At 33.6% G+C, this 24,918-nt stretch overlaps 1 long non-coding RNA gene and 1 other non-coding gene across 6 annotated transcripts; both read left to right on the forward strand.

The window, feature by feature from the left end:
* The first annotated feature begins 292 nt into the window (after positions 1-292).
* On the forward strand, positions 293-23,707 carry LOC105318442 (uncharacterized). Of its 5 annotated transcripts, none has more exons than XR_010711104.1 (4): positions 293-387; positions 13,730-13,940; positions 16,250-16,436; positions 22,974-23,707. It is a non-coding gene; the product is annotated as an uncharacterized protein (transcript). The 5 variants fall into 5 exon arrangements; XR_010711105.1 differs by lacking the exon at positions 293-387 and adding an exon at positions 2,418-2,510; XR_010711107.1 differs by lacking the exon at positions 293-387 and adding an exon at positions 3,083-3,148.
* On the forward strand, positions 20,456-22,039 carry LOC136272992 (uncharacterized). The gene is made up of 3 exons (XR_010711109.1): positions 20,456-21,091; positions 21,244-21,363; positions 21,920-22,039. It is a non-coding gene; the product is annotated as an uncharacterized lncRNA (long non-coding RNA).
* Positions 23,708-24,918: the final 1,211 nt, after the last annotated feature.

The raw sequence follows: 24,918 nt of genomic DNA on the forward strand, positions 1-24,918 counted from the left end.
AGCATTCTTAATCATCCTAACCATGGAGGTATTTAGTCTGCTTTATTCCCAGGAAATATGGTATTAAGCCACGCGAATATATTCTTAGTGTTAACTGTTAACAAATTTTGTTATAATATAGGAAGGTTTTTTTGGTCTAATTACAAATCAGCCTTGCAGAATCCCCCTTCTGTTGGAAAGGTAATTAAAGAATTGTTAAACAAAGGTAAAAGTCGCAGAATCTACTAATCGTTTAGTAGCATTTAAAATGAAGAATAAAACCCAATTAGAATGACTCCTCGCCTCAGACATCTTAACGGAGGCATTCAGGTTCGAAGGCTCTTTGGAGGATCTCGTTTTTGCATAGATCTGAACGAAAGTTTGTTATGGTCTAACTCGATTTGACAAGTGAGTATATTCCTGCATCACCTTGTAAATATATATATATATATATATATATATATATATATATATATATATATATATATATATATATATATATATATATATATATATATATATATATATATATATATATATATATATGTAGATAAATAAAGCCTTGGTACAGCAAAAAAATACTTAAATAAATAAAACAGAATGCGACAGTCCAAATTAAATAAATTGTTTACTGTTAGCGCTTTCAGCCATGTCGGCTCTTCAGACAGTTATACAAAATTTTTGTATAACTGTCTGAAGAGCCGACATGGCTGAAAGCGCTAACAGTAAACAATTTATTTAATTTGGACTGTCGCATTCTGTTTTATTTATTTAAGTATATATATATATATATATAGATAGACACACACACACACAAACGTCCGAGGAAGATATGAAAGCGCTTACGTTTTGCGATTAGTGTTGTTATTTTTTTCATATATATATATATATATATATATATATATATATATATATATATATATATATATATATATATATATATATATATATATATATATATATATATATACATGTATATATATATCACATAAAAGTTCACAGGAACGAAAACAAATTTCTTACGGAGATTTATAATGGGAAATGTTTACATCTTTTCTCCATTCGGAAGTACTCGGGATACCTCGCGCAATCTCTCAACGATGCAATGCAAAATCCCCGTAGACTTTCTATTTTAAGATGTGTATTAAAACCTGAAGCGGTAGATTGGGCGTTTCAAAATAGATCAACTGGACATTTCTCAAATTAGAGAATGAACGTAGTTTGAATACAAAGGTGTTTATGATTATCGAAATATCAAGCAAAAAGTGGTGGAAGCAAAAACTTCGGACAGAGACCCGGAGCTACAGACCTGCAGCTAGCGTTCTTTATTTTAAGTTCTTGAAATATTAATTTAGAGTAGTTGCCATTTTAATTTACTTTTATATTAGAGTAGTTGCCCCTTGAATTGACGTCACATTGTTGTGTCTGGAGCAGCTAACGTATATGGAATTAAATGGTAGCGTCGAAATTTGCTCAAACCTCTGTGGGAGTCGGATAGGGAGTAAACGTTTGAAATTAAACTGCAACAAATCATTATAAAAGAACAAGGGTGTAGCAAAGATTTTCAAAGACTATTTGAAAGGTGAGAATGCGATTTTGAAGATATCGAGTGGGTTAAATTGGACGAAATGTAGGCCAAGCAACTTTTATTCATGGGATTTTGAAGATAATCGCTTCTTCTGATTTGTTCTGTCCTAGATTTTGGAATGAAATTTTTCACATGAATTTCTACTGTCAGATATAATTATTATTTTAGAATAAAAAAATAGGACATTTAACACACCGTTTGTTTAAGGGGTTATCTCAAAGTTTGTTAATTTTTAACATAGGGATTTTGCTTCAAATGTATCAATTTTTTTTTTTTACATGTTTTACATTTTTTTTTAAACCTCTGCCCCAGGGATTTCTTTTTCTGTTCTACATATTAAAGTCATTGCTAAAAGGCATCAAATGGTCAAATAAAAAAAATCCTTTTACCTCCTGGTTTGTTCCAGGGGTCTTATCAAAGTTGTTTTTGTATGCCCAATTTCACAGATTTGTCAGATAATGACTATTTTTTATTTGACAAAGGCGGAAATGCCTATGGTGATCATTTTAGTAATACTAATTAAACATTCAGACATATTTAAGTAATGAATAAATATATAACATCACATATAAAGTGTCATTAATATAAATTACATGGTACTGTCTTGAAATATATGAATTAAGCTATATTTAGGCGGGTTAAGAAAACGTGACAGAGGGCTAGGCTTGCTGAACCTTCTTCACGTTTTCGACCCGAGCCCAAATATAGTTTATACTTCGAGACATTTATGTTTATTCCACTATATTATATCAATTTTACGCATCAAACGAGCTATTTTCAACAAATTTTGCTGATTATCTGCAGTTAATTAAAACTATCACGCCATGGCGTCAACCAAGCAAAAGGATGACGTCACAATACAAATGAAACGCTGCGCGAAAGCGTGCGAACTCGATCTGCACTCGGCCTCGTTAATTCGGTCGTCTGCTTCGAATAAAGAAACGTAAGTTTGCTTTCAATTTTTTTTCCATATATTTTAAACATGATTATATTGATCTTATATTGATCATTGTTTACCTATTGTTGGGTTTGGAGTGTGCGTACGTGAAAGAGGATTGTACATATTGGGCGTGGTTTGCGATTGTAGGCTATCTAGGCTTGCATGATTTTTTTTAGAGAGAGGGGGATTGGGGCTTTCGCTTAGAGACAAGTGTGATATGCGGGTCCAGGGGCGAAGCATTTAGAATCTTAAAGAGTAAAACGAAAGCGTGAAGTAAGCTTCAGTATTGGTCATCCCCTTATTTTATAGAGAAAATTTGCAATTAAATACGGGCTTCTACTTTAGTATATTGTTCTTGATTCTAAAGTCGACATAAATAATAAAAAGGATGATAATGTAGATAAGCACTTATAGGTGGGGCTTGTTAAGCGCTTGTTACAGTTATTTTAAAGTATTGCAATGTATCATTAAAAAAATTTGATTGTTTATATTCAAACCTTTCTTTTAACACATTATGATAAAAAAAAATGATCGTAAAAAGTAACTAAATTAAGAAGATTTTTGTTAATGTACATCAGTACGATAGATATAAGAAACAAATCGTCTTTGGAATGACGCATGCGCTGGAACATATAGTACAGGTGAGAGATGTTTTTCTCTAGGGAGAGGAAAACTTGAAAATGTAACCTTCCCATAAATTGTTCTATGTATATGAAGGGTTGAATTTTGCATTGGTTGTGCTACTGGACCTGGAACAATCGCTGAACGGATAAGACTTTGTGTATTTGTGCATTTACCTGTTTTCGAGCTGGTCACACGTTTAAAGGTGAGTTAACGCTCACGTCGAAGTGATCGCACGATTACACCTGTGTCACCTTCGGTCGCGGCATTGAATCAGTTATATGCTTACAATATTTGTCTATATACCAACAGCTAGTTTGTTCACATTCTATACTAGTGGATAATTGACAGTTCCAAGTAAGCTATAAACTTTATGTGCTTCGTTTGTTTACATTTAAAAATAAAGTTTTATACAAACTTTTTGAATACAGCCGTAATTTGTGATGTAAAATTAAATAAAATCATATGCACTGTCAGTGGCGTAGCTAGATTTTTTTTAATGTATTCAAAATCAGTAGGAAGTGCAGGGGGCGGAATCTCCCGAATTTCTAAAGGTTTTAGCTTTTGGATTTTCAGGTTTTTTGATGCATGATGAGATATTGTCTCAAAATGTTACTTTTGATCAAGTTTATTTTTGTGACCTTGTTCAAATTTGAATCACCCGCCGACTTTAAATTAAGTATAGACAGACAGGCAGACATAAACTCAAATTTGATTGTGTTTCCAGGTTTTAGTATGAATATATAAACTGAAAAGGAGTTAAAAAGTTGTTCATCTCATTTTAATAATTTTATCGTAAGTTATTCTTTTAGCTAATAACATGAAAGTCAATGCGGTATACTGTAACTTCGCCCACATATTGATTCAAATATGCAGATTATTCCATGGAGCCTAAGAGGCAATTCGATGAGTTTATGAGACTTATGCTTTGCATAATGTTGTGTATTCATTTGCTTTTTTGCGTAAAGGGCGCTACGCCACTGACTGTCACTATGTAAGTTTTATTTGCGTTTCAAAAAGCTACAGCAGGATATGAGGATTGGGCCTTTAGTTAGAAAGGTTGATACTTTGTAAGATTTATCTATTAGTTTGTAAGTTTACCTAAACCGAATAGGAATTATTTTCACAGTTTTTATCTTTTTTTAAATTAAAAAAAACAATGCAAAACAATAACACTTTAAAATAGTGATTTGATGGTACATGTATCTCATCAACATTAAAATGGCAATGTGTCTGATATCACCTAAAGACTATCTCAGTCTATTTTTCTTATCAGGTATTAAGCACCGTTTTTTGAAAGAAGAATGAGGGGTGTTGACTCATCAAAAAAAAGTCACGAAAATCCTAATCCGGGGTGGGGAAGGGGTTATTGATGACAATATACTGCATGTAACTTCATTTTCATTGTTTATTTCCTTCTTTTCACTTCAATTTTTTACATGCTCACGAAAAAGGAAAGGGGGGATGCAGCTACATGATGATTTAACTTAATTCAATATGTTAATTAAATTAAGGAAATAGTTAATACGCTGCGAGAAAAAATACGGTTGATTAGCCCTCCCCCTATCCCCCCTTGCCCCCTCTCTCCTGATGCTACATGTTTGTATTGAATGACTTTATTTCAATATGATTTTTTAAATTTAAAAACCATGCATGTATGTATTACTACCATCACCCTCCTTCCTCTCCGCCACTGCATTGTTATCGTCTTTGAAAAAATAGGTATGTACATGCAGTTCTGTTCTGCATAGTGTAGGTATGTTACAGCATCTGCTTATGATAACGGGTACGTTTATTTTGTATGCACTTTTGTGCATCAGGAGCTCAGGCTGACATGCTTTATACATGTACATGCAGCTCTTCACAAAAAAGTTGCAATTTACGGGGCACAAATACTTGCTTTTGTTTTAAACTGATTAAATTTCAGAGCAAATTCTATGGAAATACGTATGCCCCAACATTATTTTATTATATGACAATTTGTATTACAACTGATATAATATCGCATTGTTTATCAATTAGTCAACACATTTATTTTTTTAAGCGTCAAATGAGAGAGCATCGTCGGAAATCCACGGTCTGTCTCGCTTCTCTTAGATGTACATCTCGGAATGTGAAAAAAGCGGAGGCGTCTGTGGGTTTCTGACGGAGATGAGATACATAAGAAGTATATTATACATCCGACCGCTGTAGGAAAGACATGTGCAATTGCAATTGTGACTCCGTTTTTAGCTCACCGAGACGAAGTCAGGGGGAGCTTATGCTATACCCTCGGCGTCGGCGTCCGGACCTGGTTAAAGTTTTGCAGGTCCTGTATCTAAGCTATTACTTGTCCTATCTTCACCAAACTTGCATGGATGATGCATTTGGACCTACTTATGGACTTGAAAGACTTGGATGCTGAATCTGAGTCCTAAATTTCAGATGCTGGAGGAGGTTAAGGTTGTTGGACCAGGTTAAAGTTTTTGTTGCAGGTGCCCTTTGATAGCAATATCTAAGTTACTGCAGGTCCGTACTTCACCAAACTTGCATGGATGGTGTGTCTCATGATACTGATGCACCAGACAGGCTTGAGTGCTGAATCTGAGCTATAGGTTTCGGATGCTGGAGGAGGTTAAGGTTTTTGGAGCAAGTTAAAGTTTTTGTTGCAGGTGCCCTTTGATAGCAATATCTAAGGTACTGCTGGTCCGTACTTCACCAAACTTACATTGATGGTGTGTCTTATGATACTGATGCACCAGGCAGGCTTGGATGCTGAATCTGAGCTAAAGCTTACAGATGCTGAAGGAGGTTAAGGTTTTTAGAGCTGGTTAAAGTTTTTGTTGCAGGTGCCCTCTGATGATTATATCTTAGTTACTACTTGTCCTAACTTCACTAGACTTCCATGGATGGTGCGTCTTATGATACTGATGCACCAGACAGGCTTGAATGCTGAATCTGAGCAATAGGTTTCGGATGCTGGAGGAGGTTAAGGTTTTTAGAGCTGGTTAAAGTTTTTGTTGCAGGTGCCCTCTGATGATTATATCTTAGTTATTACTTGTCCTAACTACACCAGTCTTCCATGGATGGTGCGTTTTATGATACTGATGCATCTGACGGGCTTGAATGCTGAGTCTGAGCCATAGGTTTCGGATGCTGGATATGGTTAAGTTTTTTGGAACAGGTCACATGTTAAATAGATAATAGTACTAGTTCAAACTTGCATATTTGATTAAACTGTAATATGAATGAATCACAGAGGAAGCTTAAGATGCAGAGCTTGATCTCCATTATCAAGGATGCTAAAAAATATATCTTAGTTATAACAGGTCCTAACTTCACCAAACTTGAATGGATGGTGTGTCCTATGATACAGATGCACCTGACAGGCATGGATGTTGAATCTGAGCCATAGGTTGCGGATGCTGGAGCAGGTTAAAGTTTTAATTGCTACTGCCCTCTGATGATTATATCTTAGTTATTACTGGTCTGAACTTCACCAAACTTGCATGGAGATGCGTCTTAAGTATACTGATGCACCTGACAGGCTTGAATGCTGAATCTGAGCCATAGGTTTCGGATGCTGGATGAGGTTTAGTTTTTTTGGAACAGGTCACATTTTTAAAGATTATAGCTTGCATAGTTGATTTAACTATATTATAAATGAAACGCAGAGGTTGCTTCAGATGCAGAGCCTGATCTCCATTATCAAGGATGCTAAAGAAATCTCCTACCTCACTCAAACCTGCTCGATAGATAGATGTGTTTGTTGATAAATGATATAACATGATTCCTATGATATAGTATTGTATGGTATGAAACAATATTGTTTAATATGATACAATATAATATCATATGTAATATTATAAAAAGTTATATGATACGATATGATATTGTATCAATTTTTTTGATATTTTATGTTATGATATTGTAACATGATATCGTTATGTATAGTATTGTATATTATGATACAATATTGTATAATATTATATTGTATTATTAATTTATTATTTTATCACATGATACTATTACATAAGATATTGCAAAATATAATATTGTGTCCTATGTTACAAAATTGTATATCGTCGCTGCGCTTTCAAAACCTCGTACGACAATATTTGATAATTTTCAGGAGAGGCAAAAAACTGTTTTATGCGTTTTCTTTTAGTGGCATATCAACATTGCTTTCACAATTATCATTCATTACCATTGTTTTGAAGATGCTGATTTGCAATCTAAACTACTGTGCACAGTATAGAGTATACCGGACATACGATGATTTGTCTCAATTTTTTGTAATTTTTCTGGTACTTACGACCTTTTGTCAAACACTGTTTCTACATAATATTAATCAAACTAGTTTAATAATTGATAATGAACGTTTTCAACCATACACACTAAAGATGAGATTGACCTATGTGGTTCATTTTCTACTTTTTACCCCCTTTATTAATTGAAAACGTTATCATCTATAGTATTCACCGTGTAAAATTTGATTTATTCACCGTGTAAAATTTGATTCTGAACATTAATTAATGATAACGCATTACATGTTTGCAAAAAATTTACTTTCAACACAACAACGTAGAACAAGAAATTAACAAAAGATTTAGGCTTTCAGTTTCATGGTTCATGAAAGTGAAACAAGACTTACAACGTCCAAACAGTATAGCTTTACTGCAGGGGAAAAAAAACTTAATTATCAAAAGTCAAAACAGTTGAATTCACAAGGTTCAGGTAGGTATGGTAGACTCATGTGTGTGGCAAACTGTCATAAAAAGGGTGATAATCGCCAGGAATAACCCTTTTCAACTCTTGAAGATGGGCATATTTTACTGCTTTGATTTCAATCCGTTGCTGATATAAACTTCCAACAGCATCATCATCTGCAGCTGAACGAAGCTTAGCCCGTCTTGGAAACTCCAAAAACTCATCCCCGTCATGATGCAACTTGTATCCAATTGTACCATCAGGTAAGTATCTCAACACCCTGAGATCGGTAACGGTAGGATCGCCAGCTTTGCTTCCAGGGCGAATCGACTGGTAGTAATTTAAGGAAGTGAAATCTTTGAAGAAATCATGTGTCAAATACCGCACGGTATATGGCTTAGATGGTCTACATGCCTTCATGATGTCGACATAATTTTGTGGACTATAGATCGGTTTGTTGCGGAGTTTCCTCTCAATTACACTATGAACACTGTCCACCTCCATCTGTGTGTGTCCTTTTTCCAAAATCTTCTGAACAATGCGAATTTGTTTATCATGTGATACTTTTATCAAGGCATTAGCTAGCACAGCATTCCTATTTTGATAAGTACATCCATCACTATACATGATGACTTCTTCGATTCTTTCATCAAGATTATCTACATAATCAGTTACACATGAGGCAAATGCATTTGCTGTTAAATCGCCCTCCGCTTCATGCCAAAAGTAGCATGTCACATCTTTTGTACACAAATCAAATACTGTGAAATTGTGACAACCCAATTTCGTCTTGTAATACATAGAGCTTGCTTTCAACAAAGGGGAAAGAAGCAGGGCCTGCAAATCAAACACAATTACTTTCAGATTGTCCTCTACAAGTGCCCTTTCTTTATCTTTTTCTTTTGCTGTGCGTGCTGCCAACTTCATCTCTAAATGTTTCGCGTAGGTCTCTTCTGATATATTTTTGGTCTCAAAGCCACAACATATATCACACTGATCCTTCTTAGGACTGAATAAAGAGAGATTCTGGCTTTCAAACACTTCCGTAAACGTTTTCCTTGACAGGAATGGTTTGTTACATTGTTTAGACTTTTCAACGTATTCATTGTAGAGTTCACAAAAGGAGTTAAAAGTTGGTTCCAAATATTGTTTCGAGGTAGACGATCTGCAATAATGTGATGGCATCTTTGGTAGTTGTTTCAAATAATCATTTGCAAAAGTAACCTTTTCTGGAGCTCGACTTTGTATCTGTCGTTTGGTGGGTGGCTTAGGAATTCCCATATTAGCATTATCAATCCAGGTATAAACAGTCTTTTCGCCAATGCCAAAGGTAAGCAGAAACATGGATTTGCAAACTGGAATCCTTTCATGGTTTCGTTTGAGATGGTAAACTAGAGATCTAGAACGCCTGCTAACATCTTCATCTTGCTTTCTCTGTTTACAACCTTTCACATCCACCAACGTTAAGATGTAGACTTTTTTCTGATCCCAGTCCATATTGTTCCAGAATTGGTTAAAAATGCTTCTTCTTTCTTCCTCGCCAATCGAAGAACAGTTCTGGCATTTTCTTGAGCACTTTCTTTCTTTCATCACTCTTTCTGGTCTCTCCACTGTAAATTTGTAGTGACCGTCAATTTTCGTCATCCCTTTATACTCTTTACCTTGCATTCGTAATGCTTTTTGTTTATTTCTCTCCCAATCTGATGGGTTTCTTTTTCTAGGTTTCTTGGGTTCCTGTGTGGTTTCCATGTCATTGGCCTTCTCTGAATGAATTTGTTGTCTATCAACAATAGTCTGATTTTCAGCTTCTGATTGTTCGCGTTCCAACTCGTTGTTTTGGTCAATGTGCGGTTGTGCAGGAGGTACAGTTTCTGATCGACTCTGCTCCTCAAGAATCACTTCTTTTTCAAACGGAATCTGTTCTTCGTTAATGTGATATTTTGAAATGTTACTTGGAGCCTCTCGATTTTCAGCAGATCTCAAGATTTCCTTACCAATATCATTGATTTTTGCATTTGTCTCATTGACTGATTTGTTCGTGATACTAACAGTTTTGTTTTTCTTGATCTGCTTGTTTTTAGACGGTTTTCTTCTCTTTCTTTTACGTTTATTGCTACAATCTGTTTCGCTGTCTGAGCTGCTTAATAGCATTTCTTTTCTTTTGGGTTTCCAGACTGGATCATCACAACTATCGTACAGCATTTCATCATCAGACTCATTATGTACATCATTACCAAATTGAATGTTTTCATTTCCATCACATTGATTTTTTTCATTCTCGTCTACTGATTCTGTAACAAAGGATCCCTGGATTTGAAAATTTCTGAATTCGTTTGTATGACTAATTTCCTTGTTTTTATTTAAAGATAATTGCAAAAGAAGATGTCCACGTGAGAGAGGTAAATTAACAGCCATTTTTACAATTTGGATGAAATTTGAATTCTAGTTTTTTGTAATCGTTACCACGTCTTTCAATGATTATTGCTCTTGGTGTTGTTTCTGGAAACCAAGAATAATAGATATTTTCTATAAATTGAAAATGCTGGCCTTTTCTCGAGAAATCACCACGTTCTCTACTTTGTAAAAGTGATACAACAGGTTGAATTGAATGTACTCTTGCGTTGATATCTGTCTCATTTCTTTCCCATTTACAAGGCTGTTGCATTTTCAGAATCGTACGCCCCACTCATAAACCAACCACAATAATTACAGATATATATGTCTGCAAAATCTGATTCCTCCACGTTTTTAGGAAGATTTGTTGTACAGTTCAAATGAAATCGCCTATTACACATGCATTGCACCCACTTTTCTCCATTTACATCAACAAGTATTACATGTTCTTTTGTTAACATCTGCAAATCAAGGCAAACAGAGTTCACAGCAACACGATGACACTCAAAACAATTCCACTCAGGCCAGTCCTCTTCAGAATCTGACATCTAAAATTCATTATATAGATTGTAAAATTACTAAAGTAAAAATGCATGCATGTCGTTTGATTTGGTAGACACTAACAGAAAATATTGTTCACCTTCAAATGTAAAATACAACTTCAATTTTTAGTATATTGATCGAAAGTATGCTAAAACATTATAATTACATACTGATCTAATTTGAAAATAGATGTCAACTTAATCAAAGATTCTTTCAAATTGTCGTATGTCCCGTATCATTCATTCAAGTTAAAATTGCAAATCATCGTATCTCCAGAAAAAAGTTTGAAAGAAGTATTTATTGATTTAATCAAGCATTAAAAATATAAACGTTGATATCAAAATAACATTAGACATATTTCCTACACTTTGCGAAGCCAAAAACGGGAAAAAAATCGTTCATTAGCTGCTCATTAGATGATTTCTACTCTCTTTGACATTATAATATTTAATTCAGCATGAACATGTACTAAAGTAGTGCATTCTTTGCATGTTTATTTATTAATTAAACACAATAATAAACGAAATGACAGTTTACCTGTATTTTCAGTGATCTGCAGCTTCATTATCACACGGTGTGTTTTTTTCTTTTGAGGTACGATGTTTTGGAATAAGCCCAGACGACCAATTATTTTACGAGGTTTTGTCACATGTATAATTTAAGGACTTCTAATTGGCGTATAGATACGATTTTTTGAGAGTATACGGAGGCTGGGGTATCAATTCTAAAATGGAAAAAAAGTATCCCGCGCATTTTTTGACTTACGAGGTTTTGGAAGCGCAGCGACGATATTCTATATTGTTATACTTTCATGTTAAATACTGAAATCTGATTAGTTAAGACGCAGTTAATAATATTTACTATTACCCTCAGCGTTACCAACGCACTTGGCAACGGGTAACATTAAAAAATGTTACATGCGCGAAAATTATGCGCGTACGGTTCGCTGTAGAATTCACGTTATTCCTATATAAAAGCAGTAAAATTTTCTTAAAATTTTTTAAAAAGACATTCAGTATAACAAAATAAATAGTGCCTGTTTGGGAGGATAACAGTTGAAATTGACACCCCTCGAAAACCATTGTCAACCTCCGCTTCGCGTCGGTTGACAATGGTTTTCTCGGGGTGTCAATTTCAACTGTTACCCTCCCAAACAGGCACTATTTATATATTGTTATACTTTCATGTTAAATACTGAAATCTGATTGGTTAAGACGCAGTTAATAATATTTACTATTACCCTCAGCGTTACCAACGCACTTGGCAACGGGTAACATTAAAAAATGTTACATGCGCGAAAATTATGCGCGTACGGTTCGCTGTAGAATTCACGTTATTCCTATATAAAAGCAGTAAAATTTTCTTAAAATTTTTTAAAAAGACATTCAGTATAACAAAATAAATAGTGCCTGTTTGGGAGGATAACAGTTGAAATTGACACCCCTCGAAAACCATTGTCAACCTCCGCTTCGCGTCGGTTGACAATGGTTTTCTCGGGGTGTCAATTTCAACTGTTACCCTCCCAAACAGGTACTATTTATATAATATTGTATCATACGATATTGTATAATATGATATTAGTTTCTGTAATATAGAATTATATCACATGAAATTGTATAATATGATACTGTAATATTATATATTGTTTTCCCTTGGACTGAAATGTCACATTTTCATTGGTTTAACCAAAGCATGTGATTGCCTCATATATCTCTATATTTGTTCTGTGAGAAATAATATTAGGCAATATGGCCGTCATTGGTCGACGCTTCGCCTACTCATTTTTACTCATTATACATTTCATAGTATTTTATACATAAACTGCATGCCCTAAGTTCTTAAAGTATTTGGAGTAGTTGCCCTTTGTAATTCTTTAAAATTAGAGTAGTTGCCCTTAGAATATTGACGTCACATTGTTTTGTCTGGAGCAGAACAAAATGGCAGCGTCGAAATTTGCTCAAATCTCTGCAGAGGAAAGGGAGAAAACATTTAAATATTGAATAGCAACAAATCATTGTAAGTAAACATGGGTGAAGCAAAGATTTTGAAAAAGTATTTGAAAGGTGAGATTGAAAATTTTGAAGAGTTTAAATGAGTTAAATTGGACGAGATGATAGGCATCTTGTACATGGCTTTGCGTAGATCATCGCTATTTGCGAATAAATATGTCGCTTGATAGTCCTCGAGAAAACAAAACACTTATTAGGTTGGTTACTGACTCACTACGGAAATATATTGGGTTGATCAATCTCATAGAAGGCTCGGCTTCGCCTCATCTATGAGATTGATCAACCCAATATATTTCCGTAGTGAGTCAGTAACTAACCTAATAAGTAATAATATTGTATCATACGATATTTAGTATAATATGATATTGGTTTATAATATGATATATTATCATATGAAATTGTATTGTATGATATTGTAAAATATATTATTGTATCATATGATACAATATCATATTATGTTTCAAAAATGATACAGTATCATACAATATCATACTATATTATACAATATAATATCATATGTTTCAATGTTATGATGTATTATGTAATATGATATTGTAATATAATACTATATTGATTTATATATTATGATATTGTATTATGTGATCAAATACAATAACGTATAACACAATACAATGTCATATCATACGTTACAATATCATATTTCATCATTGTTTATTATGGTATTTTTTTGTATTATATGATATATGTTGTAAATATGATAGGATGCAATATTTAATTTTATATTATTGTATTGATTAACATATGAACATATGATAATCATACAATTTTTTAACAGATGATATACGAGATTGTGTCAAAACAGAATCCATGAATATCCGAGATCATAAAGTATGATTTTCATTTAATATGATAAAGGTGGTCTCATAAAGGTGAAGTCTCTTAAGGGTGATGTCTCGTCTCGGTGAGCTTTGTAATCTGTGATTACCTATGTTGTTATTATTGTAGTACGTGAAATCATTAGACTGATAAAAGGAAGTATTTTAACGTCAATTGCATCACATTGTGAAATCGACGACTGAAATGGCAGCAGAATTCAGAAGACTCAACTCACGCAAGTTGGATTTTGACAACATAGCAGATGTTATACAGAGAGCTCGAATTGGAGATCAACTGGAATTCCATCGCGGAGTTTATTCACATTGGGCTGTGTATGTAGGTAGGTACAATGGTTCAGCGGTACAATTAAACTCAAGAACATTGAATCCGGGATAAATAGTGTATACCTGTTGACTGGCTATGAGGACGATAGTAAGTTTATTGTCCCCCGAGACAGCTACTATTTCACGAGGCGAAGCCGAGGAAAATAGTTGTCGATGGGAACGAAATATATTTCGTGGCCACGGATTTTATTTCGTGGGTACGACTTTTGTTTCGTTGGAACAACTTTTATTTCGTGACCCCGAATTAAAAAAAATCTCAAATCATATGTCTAATGGCAGCCACCGTCCTAATGAGATAAGAACCTCGTAAGTTGTAAGAACTTGTGTTCGAACCATTTGTATATGTTTATGCAATAAAATATGTTCAAACCAACTAATGAGATAAGACTACGCAATCGGTGCGAAGCCAGTGCCATTTTAACTTGTTTTGACGCAGTATATTGATATTACATCCTACAGAAAGTCCAGGGTCTTGTTAAAATGGTTCAGAAGGAAAATAATATCGTAGATGTGTGAATATATAACAGTATGATTACCTCACATTACGATGAATTATTACCAATTGATAACCTTGTTTATAGGAAGTAGCTTCCCTATATATTTCCTCCACGAAGTACTATGTCTGTCCCAAGGTATATATGCAGCACATTTTTTTATTTATGTTTAACTTATATTTATATACCAAACGATGTTCATTCAATATGAAAAAATCCCATGATTTTCTTTTTGAAACGCTCCCTCTATCTTGTCTTGTTTTAATGCACGACTAAAAAAAAGTCTAAGGGGATTTTGCATTGCAAAAAGAAAATAATGAAAGTACTGGGATGATAACGTTGGAAAATTATGCGAGGTATTCCGAGTGTCTTTCGAATGGAGAAAAGTTGTAAACTTTTGTCATTATAAATCTCCGTGAGAAACCTGTTATTCCTGCCGGTTAATTTTCCGAGTGAGAAATGATAATATGTCAATGAAGATATCTTGAATATTTTCCCTTTGATAGATTTCTATTGCACTTCTTTCACATGTATGTCTATTTTTATTAAAAATCGCCCCAATGTGCTGCATAAATATCTTGGGACAGACTACAATAATTGTGCGGATCTTGATTCAAATCCACCATATTTTTTAGAACTTATACTTCAAAATCTCTAGAGAAAACGCGATTCGATAAGAGATCTTTTAAAACATGCATTGATTACAGAACAGTTAAAAGTTTTCAATATTTTTGATCAATGCTTACTATCTATTCAAGATATATTACAGTAACTATAGTTGGGTACTCTTCACACAATTTTGCGGAAAAAATTTTTCTATTCATGATTGGCAGATACAACATTGTTTAGATTATCGATGTATATGTAATACGTGTTAGAAAACAAACCTTAAGTTAATTTTAAAAAAACCTTTCTGGAAAAGAAATGTAAATATGAAGTATTCATTATGATATTCCTACGCTATCTCCCTCGTCAGCCTTTTTCACGAAAATACCGGTATAAGTTATTCTTCGATTGACATTAATTTTTTTCACGAATTGCTTATATCATTACAATAATTATATTACTGTTATGATTATTGTTTGTCAGGTATACACAATCTCTTTTAATTGTTTATTGTATATGAGTGTGATTTTTTTTAATGGTGATGCAACACCGGCACCGTATTTCTGATCGCACTCTATAAGATGTTAAATGATGTGTGCAATGTTTGCTAGTGATGCAAGACTTGTGGCAGTATTTGCTACGGACATGAAAAACTATATATACGCAAGTTTCTTAACAAGTTCAGTGATTTTAAGCGAGAGATCGGCTGCGCACAGTGAATAATTCAAGTCATTTTAAAGTCGAATATCTTGAATATCGGAAAACCCATACATATGTATCTACTCTTTCATAAAAGGAATTATGGGTATTACACAACTTTATTTACATCTTGGGTTTAAACATGTTCATTATGGGTTCTCATCTACCAAAAAATTATACACCGATTTTGACCGTGGCATAAAAAAGGTGAACTGATGATCACTTTCAGATATTTCGAATATACCGGTATAACTAAAACGTAAAAAACTCTCCCAAGCAGCCCCACCCTTTAAAAAAACAAACACCCCCCCCCCCCCCAAAAAAAAAAAGAAAAAAAAGAAAAAAAGATTTAAAAACCCAGACAGATAGAAGCATTAAGATATAATTGTTGAAAAAATGATATAAACTATGATTTTTGATTTCAACTGTGATGATGATAATGACGAATAAAATGATTACTTTTTGAAAGATACTCACATCAAGCAGTTTCAACACTTTTTTGACAGGGAACGAGGAAGTGATACATTTAGCCGGTATTAACAGTTTCGACAGTGCATGCACCTTTAATCCCAAACACACGTTCACTATCGGCGGGACAATATTCATCAAAGCCGAAGTCAAAAGGGAAAGCGTTTGGAAAGTTATTCGTGGTTCTAAAGTCAAGATAAACAATGATAAGGATAAGTCATGTAGGTTAGTATATATAGTACTTGTTTTGTTTTCAGAATTGCAAATATATGCAGTGTATATTATGAAACGCATATGACCATCTAGAAGGAAGAGGGGGTTGTCCTAGCAAAATTATCGGTAATTTTGATTTTAATATGTGAATTTACTAAGAATTTCCCAAGGAGGTAGAACCCCCCCCCCCCCCCCCCCCCACACACACACAAGAAACTTCATAGTAAATTCATAGAAAGTTAAGTAGACACCCTCCCCGAAAACAAAATTATCCCTTAGACCCCCTCCCGAAAAGGGCTCCTGTAAAGTGCGAAACGAAATCGAAACGAAACGAAACGAAACCAATCGAAACGAAACGAAACCAATCGAAACGAAACCAAACGAAACGAAACCAAAATTCGAAACGAAACGAAACGGAAATTAAACAAAACTAATATCAATTTTGACTATATAATAGTGAAAATAAATTCATTGAAATAAATTTTTAAACCATAAAATATAACTACCTGTATGTTTCAGATTGCCGCTGTAAATTTTTATTTTTATTTTTATTTTATTTACTTTATTTTTATACTTGCGTATATATTTTGCTATGTGATGTCGCTGAAGAGTTTTAAGGCATCTCTCTCTCTCTCTCTCTCTCTCTCTCTCTCTCTCTCTCTCTCTCTCTCTCTCTCTCTCTCTCAACGTCTGAATATCATTTAATGAAACAAATTAGAAGCATTAAAAGGTATAGGAATGTACATCAGTTATTTACATAATTATATAATTTTTGCAAATTTCGGATAATCGGCTCAAAAATTTACAGCGGCAATCTGAAACATACAGGTAGTTATACTTTATGGTTTAAAAATTTATTTCAATGAATTTATTTTCACTTTTATGTAGTCAAAATTGATATTAGTTTTGTTTAAATTCCGTTTCGTTTCGTTTCGAATTTTGGTTTCGTTTCGTTTGGTTTCGATTGGTTTCGTTTGGTTTCGATTGGTTTCGTTTCGTTTCGTTCGATTTCGTTTCGTTTCGTTTCGTTTCGATTTCGTTTCGCACTTTACAGGCGCCCTCCCGAAAACAATTTCTCTAGCCGTACTGAGACTTCATACGTACAAATGTATGTTACAACTCCTATTATCATACACTGCATCGCTTTGCAACTGCATTTTCCTTTTTTGAGTATGCAGCAAATTTACTTCTTATCTGGTACATTGGGCTATACTAGAATTGAATATGATTTAATTTATTTACTGTTAATAGAGACAATGTATGACATATTTCAACTGGCTTTAATTGCTTGTGCTTATAAACAAACATGATGTGAAAAAAGAATGTTTTTTTATGGTTATCAAAAACAATATGATCTTAGAGAGGACCAGGATGAGAAAAAACCTACCCCTTAATTGCTTATTTTTAAGTTTATATAGAGAATAATACATACCCTTTTCCATATCACAGCTTGTATCAGCCCGAGACTCCAATATCAGCCCGAGGGCCGAAGGCCCGAGGGTTGATATTGGTCGAGGGCTGGTACAAGCTGTGATATGGAAAAGGGTATCTATTATTATATTTATTACAAACTTAGTAATAAATTTAAAAAGAAAACCCATCAACTTGAACAAATTGATTATTCATATCATTTGAAAAAAGTCTGGACATGTACATGCATTTAATAAAAATATGAGTTCTTGTTTTAACAAACATGAAGCTACAGAACGGAATTTCATCAGGTTTTAAAAGTTGACTGCTTTAAAACATTTGCTAGCATTTGAAGTTTTCAACTGCACTTAAAAATGTTGACTGTAACTGAAAATGTTTCATTTTTCATCTGTAAACATGCAAAAATGCCAAAGCGAAAAAAGGCAGAGGAGTTCCGCAAGGGGTGTGATACGAATCCGTATCAGGCCTGGAGTGCTGATAACCTGTATCAGCCCCGGAGGCCGATACGGATTTTGTGATGTCATCTGTATCACATGTGCAAAAAACCTGTATTTATTACTAAGTATGTAATAAAATAATTTAATGTTTGTCAATGTACATGTAATTTTTTTTGATAATGGTGTGATTTATTTGATTAGAATTTGAAGAGAGGGCTTATGTTTAAACACTTATAGACTCCTTAACATGCCATTGGAGAAATTATTGTTTGACCAGCTCGTTTTGTTTTTAATATCACTGTACTTAATTTATAACAAAGCGTATTTCTTTCCCCGATCTTAAACATTTTCTTCCTAGCTACTGAATATTATCTTTGTTTTGGAAGGAAAAAACAGGGGTAGGGGACCTTCCTCCTGTTATCAATTAAATGATGTACTGGTAATTGACCTGTGTCTTTGGTTAACCCACACATCCCCGTTCTCAAAGACGGTAAATTAGATTCAATAGTGTTACCAAATCAATCATCATACTATCAACAAATTAGGAAATAAATTCCAGAATTTGTGATTTATATATATTTTGGAGTTGATTTTAATCAACTCTCCTATGCAGTTACTCAGACAAACCGAAAGTGAAACAGTGTTTGGACCTCAGCACAAATCATCGCTGCTGACAAGACTTAGTTCTTGAAAATGATCGATGAAATCGATGTAATGTATGCTAAAGCATTGTTTTTCAAGGAAACTTATTTATAAATAAAAGCCTCGGCTAACGCCTCGGCTTTTATATTTCAAAACAACATTTCTCGACCTCGGAGGTTATTCTGCAACATTCACGAAAACTCGTACTTTATTTCTTAAATACCTTGAAAATTGTCAGATTTTAAATGGTACGAACAATTTAAATATTTTTTGTAGTCGTATGTATTCCTACGCTAGAGTTCAATATAGTCTCGTTCAACTCGACGCTCGGCTGTCTACGTAGATGCTTGTCGGAGATTTACGGTGTCAGCCGAGCGTTTGGTTGAACGAGACTAGAGTATCAATACAATTTTCGAGGAATATTTTGTATTACTGATACACAGTTTGATTAAATTTATTTTAATAAATATTATTTACCATGATTCATATTGGGTTTTCTCGACATTCTTGTCGAAAAAGTCCAAAAATTTATATTATAAAAATGTGCGTAATTCAAATACAAATTAGAAACTACATGTACTTGTCATGCAAAATAACATGTCATTGATTTTAAGATAAACAAACATCGACAAAATCAACTCCCGTCAGTTCTTCAGCACTTTGATTATCCAAGTGTCTCGATACTTAAAAATGTTAGTGTACCTTAAGCTTCATGACGCACTTCGAAAGATTTTTAAAGTACTTTAGTACTTAGTCCAAAAGTTGACGCACTTTAAAATAAAATTGCCAAAGTGCGTAATTTTCTATAAGTGCATTGCCACATACGTAGTTCACCGTGCGCCTTTATTCTTAAAAAAAAATATTGCGACCCCATCTCTCCCTGATAGAAAAAAAACAACCTATCTACCAACAACTACATTGAGACAAAATAAAGATATTTCATAACAATTGTGTAAGTGTTATTCCTGTTTGTCAAAAAGATTCAGTAGGATTTGAGAATTGGGCTTATTGGCTGGAATATATAAATTCTGTTGAAAATGCATTATTCATACTGTCCTTTACAAAAATTTAGATTATTGAGAATCAAATTTTGTACATGACAACTAGTTCAAAATATTACACGGTACCTTTACTCTCGGTAACAACTCTAATATTCCATAAAAGCAGAGAGGTATAATCCCTGGTTAAGGGGATATGGAATTCGAGCGTGGTTTTTGAAGTTAGTTAAATGACAATTAAAGATGCATTAATAACCTCTGTATCTATAATGTGCACGCGTATGTGTGTATGTGCATGAGTGCGTGTGTGTGAATTCTTGATTTGTTAGACTAATATCACAACATATCATTTTAGACCTTTTCGTCCCCATGAAAATCGTTAGGATAGCCATGGGTATGATTGGAAATATCGGATACAATGTCCTCTGGCAAAACAGCGAGCATTTCGCCGCCTTCTGTAGATATGGTGTTGCCTGGTCCAAACAGGTATTGCTGCTTCTTTGGTTTTGTTGAGTCAGAAATTAACTTCAGATTTTTTAAAAATCTTGATTTCTACGTGTTCTCTCTCCGACACACTGTTTCTATATTATATTATGACTAAATTGTGTCTCGTGAAATTCAGCAGTTTTCATGGCATAGTGTTTAAACTATCACAAACGTTAAACCCGGTATAACAAGGAAGCTTATCGAAAATGTTATCTATTAGAAGTAATAGATCTAACTCATCAAAAAACTCATCATCGTGTTATGTATCTTTTCTGCAATGTTCGTTACATTAATATCCGCATAAACCCCCAAAACAAAGCATATCTTAAGGTGGAAGGCTACATCGTCACAACATGTCTGACTTCCGTTCGAAACGCCATTGTGTTCCGGATTGATAACATTATGTCGTGGTACAAAATAGCTATACACCGTTTAATTGAACTCTTCTTACTAAGGAGATGAGAAAGAAATGAAATCACCAAAACGCTTAGAAAATATGTCAATTTTCTTCCTGTTTAAAGCGTTTAACTAACATTGATTATCAGCTGTTTTGTATGGAAAACGTGGAATCTAAATAATATACAGTTTCCCTGCTCTGCTGCTATTGGCAATACATTTTTGTCATGTCATCTGCAACAGACGATCATACATATGTGGTGGATTATCGATATAGGTAAGCAGATGTCAAATTTTCCTTTAAACTATATATGTATGATGAATATAAAACGCCGGAAAGTACCGTAGTACGATCTCTTGAATTGATCCTAACTTCCCAAATTAAAAAATACACATTTGCAGTAAAATCTTTCATTAAAATAAATACAGCTAGGTAGCAATAGCACAGGAGGCCCGGATTTGCAAGCCCAATGAGGGAAAGACAGAATTCTTAAAAGGAGCATGTTTTTCATTTCCACACGTGCATGTGTATCACTATGGACATCTAATGTATGTATTAATATGCGTATGGTTGTTGTTTATAATTGCTATTGTATATAAAAAAAGTAAAAGGCAATTTAACTACTAATATTTTGTTTTAAAGAGTTAAATATATATAATGCATTCATCAAAAATATAATTTTTCAGCTTCAAACATTATCATAAGCACTACTGGCGTGCGACCAATTCTCGCCGAGTACCATTTCTCGCCAGTGCATTGTGACGTCATTTTTTGTATATAATTTTATGTGTTGATAAAATGACGTCACAATGACTGGCGAGAAATGGTACTCGGCGAGAATTGGTCGCACGCCAGTACTAATCTTATATTATCTACATATTTAGCATAGGCTTGTTCCTTTTTTAATTTTTCTTCGTGATTTTTATTAATTAAAAAATTGATCCCAAGATGTTTGAGACCATGTAAAATAAAGAAAGACAACTCTTAAACAGGATCTTTTATACCAAGATTTTTGCAATAATTAAGTATTTCCTTTAATTTTTCAATTTCATTCAATTTCTTTTCTTCATCCCATTAACCAACGAATATTGTTTATATTTTCAGGTTTTTGTGGGATTTTGTCCAGCAGTTTGCCTTAAAAGAATTTTTTTTTATATTTTAGTTTCATATTTATGTGGATTCCAATAAAAATCATACAAACTTCATTCATGATTTTTTTGTTTTTCATTTCTTAACTTAATAACATTTCACTTTCATAAGAATTTTAAAACAGAAATGTTTAAAAATTTGATAAATATGGGGTTATCTGGAACCAGACTGATATTTTAAAAATTCTCTAGAAAATAGTGTATTGTATTTTGAGGTCTATTGTTGTTATATACTGTGCCTAGTATTGGTAACAAATGCATGCAACAAAAATCTCCTACACCTATTTAGTGTAGAGATCCACCTTAATATGAAAATATTAACAAGACCTTGCATTAACCTTTGGCTCCGGTGAGCTAATAAAATCTTACATAGTAACCAAACGTAATATACAACATTTTAGGGTAACATTACTTTCATTTATTTTGTAAAGATATTAATTTTGTTGATGCCAAATACACAGAAGCCAGTTCACTGAGATATTGTTTAATTCTTGTTCTTTCATTGAATTCCTTTGACATGATGGAACAAGCGATAAGTTTACTCCTATTAACTTCAGACTTTGAAAGCAGTGTATATTGTTTTGTTATACTTTCATGTTAAATACTGAAATCTGATTTGTTAAGACGCAGTTCATAATCCTTTCTATTATCCTCAGCGTTAGCAACGCACTTAGCAACGGGTAACATTAAAAATTGTTACATGCGCGAAAATTATGCGCGTACGGTTCGCTGTAGATTTCACGTTATTCCTATATAAAAGCCGTAAAATTTTCTTAAAAATTAAGACATTCAGTATAACAAAATAAATAGTGCCTGTTTGGGAGGATAACAGTTGAAATTGACACCCCTCGAAAACCATTGTCAACCTCCGCTTCGCGTCGGTTGACAATGGTTTTCTCGGGTTGTCAATTTCAACTGTTACCCTCCCAAACAGGCACTATTTATATATTACCAATCTCGTCTGTATACATCGATATAAGGATGTTTACATTAATTTTTTTCTGTTTCAGGCCGACAATGCTTTGACGGCAATCGTGGTTGGTGGTACCATCGTAGCTGTGGCTGGCCTGGCTTATGAGTTCTACAAGTTGTTCATAAAAGATGACTAAATAGTTGGACTGTTCCTCAGTCGTGTTTTCATTCTGTAAAGAGGATCGGAATCATGTCAAGAGTGCATCATCATCATCATCGTCATCATCGTCATCATTATCATATTGATTTATTAATATAAATGATGCTCAACTAGTCATCTGTGATATAAACTATTGTCTATATTACTGTAGCATATTGTAAGTCGTCTTCCATCCATGAAATTAAACCGTATGTTAATGTCGGCGGGCATTGTGTTTACATTTCCAATCCCGAAATACATTGTTTCTGAAACCACTTTGAAATTTTGAGACATTCACATGTTCTTGTATTTTGAATTTCTTTAAATGTTGTGTTTCATTTCCAAATTAAAACTGACATTGGAAATTCAAATAGTAAGTTTTTGTGAAAACATTACATGTTGTTGTAGGAATCAAGCCAAACTATTATAATACATGTATTTTGATTTGTGTGGAACTTTATATTGACACTTCATTAATGAAATTAAATAATATTAATATTTTATATTCATATAATATTTCACACGGTAATTACCTCATATCTAATTAATAACGACTTGTTCTGACACTGTATCAAACATCTTCGTTGGCCATGGTCTTGTATATTGGAATAAAAGGAGTTATGAAGAACAATTTGTGAATTTGTTTCAATTTACCTAAAAGAAGTAAGTAAGTAACTGATTTATTATAGTGACGTGTTTTATAAACAAATATAGATACATGTATATTTTATAATATCTTAAAGAATAAAACCCGGTTCATCGGACCTATGTGTCACTTTATAAACGTGAAAAGAAATAAAAGTTTATGTAATATATATTGGCACCTTTTTTTCTTAGCCGCTAGGAACTATGTATTTTCCAAGAACTTTTGGAATGAAATGAAAAGCTGCCCGTCAGATTCCAAGTTCGGCGAGTCGCGTTAATTGTTACCGAACTTCCAGCTTCCCATTTCAGAGAGAACAAAAATTATGAAATACAATGTACATGTATGTTGTCTATAAAATTTTTGCTTTTTGCTCTAAGGATTGAAGATAGGTGGCAAAATAAAGGGGTTTTTTTGTTTGTCTTTGTTTTGTCTCTGTCTAATACTAGTTTACATTATCGTGTCCGCGAAGATAAAATATCGGCCAAAAGTTCCTGCATATATGAATCTTCAACGGAGTTATTTCCCAGTTTTTGTTCAATAATTTGAGTATTTTTTCATTGTTTCTTGGAAATACAGTATTGGAAAAGTCAACGCAGCTATTATACCATTTTGTGAATTTTATTTTGACATATTCTGTCAAATTGTGACGCATTTTTTTTAATAGATAGTGTAATTTGATTAGCGAACATAATACTTATCTTTATTAGAAACTTGAATAGCAGTTTACAGGCACGTAGCATCAGGGGGGGGGGGGGGCTGACCCCCCCCCCCACTTTTTTTCGCAGGAACGAATTTTTTAAAATTTACATATAAAAAATTGAATTACCATGGAGTTGGCCCCCCCCCCCCCCCACTTTTTGGGGGGGATGTAAAAAATTGATATGTAAATAAGGAAATTAGGATTGAAATTGAAGTTATATATTAATAAGGAAATTAGGATTGAAATTGAAGTTATATATTACGCCCCCCCCCCCTTTATTTATCAATTGGTAGATTTATTAATAATTTATATGCACTCTAGCATGTCCTTATACAGTGACATACTAGTAACTATATTTTTATTCATATGTATTGATAATAATTGAAAATAATATATGTATTTCAAAGTACATTTTATTTATTTTTCATCCATGCTTGCGTGCATGCATATTTCAGCATGCGCAGTCTGATATTTCCGGACACGACTTCCTACTAGACT

The sequence above is a fragment of the Magallana gigas genome, chromosome 2 (assembly GCF_963853765.1).
Source record: "Magallana gigas chromosome 2, xbMagGiga1.1, whole genome shotgun sequence".
Lineage (NCBI taxonomy): Eukaryota > Metazoa > Mollusca > Bivalvia > Ostreida > Ostreidae > Magallana > Magallana gigas.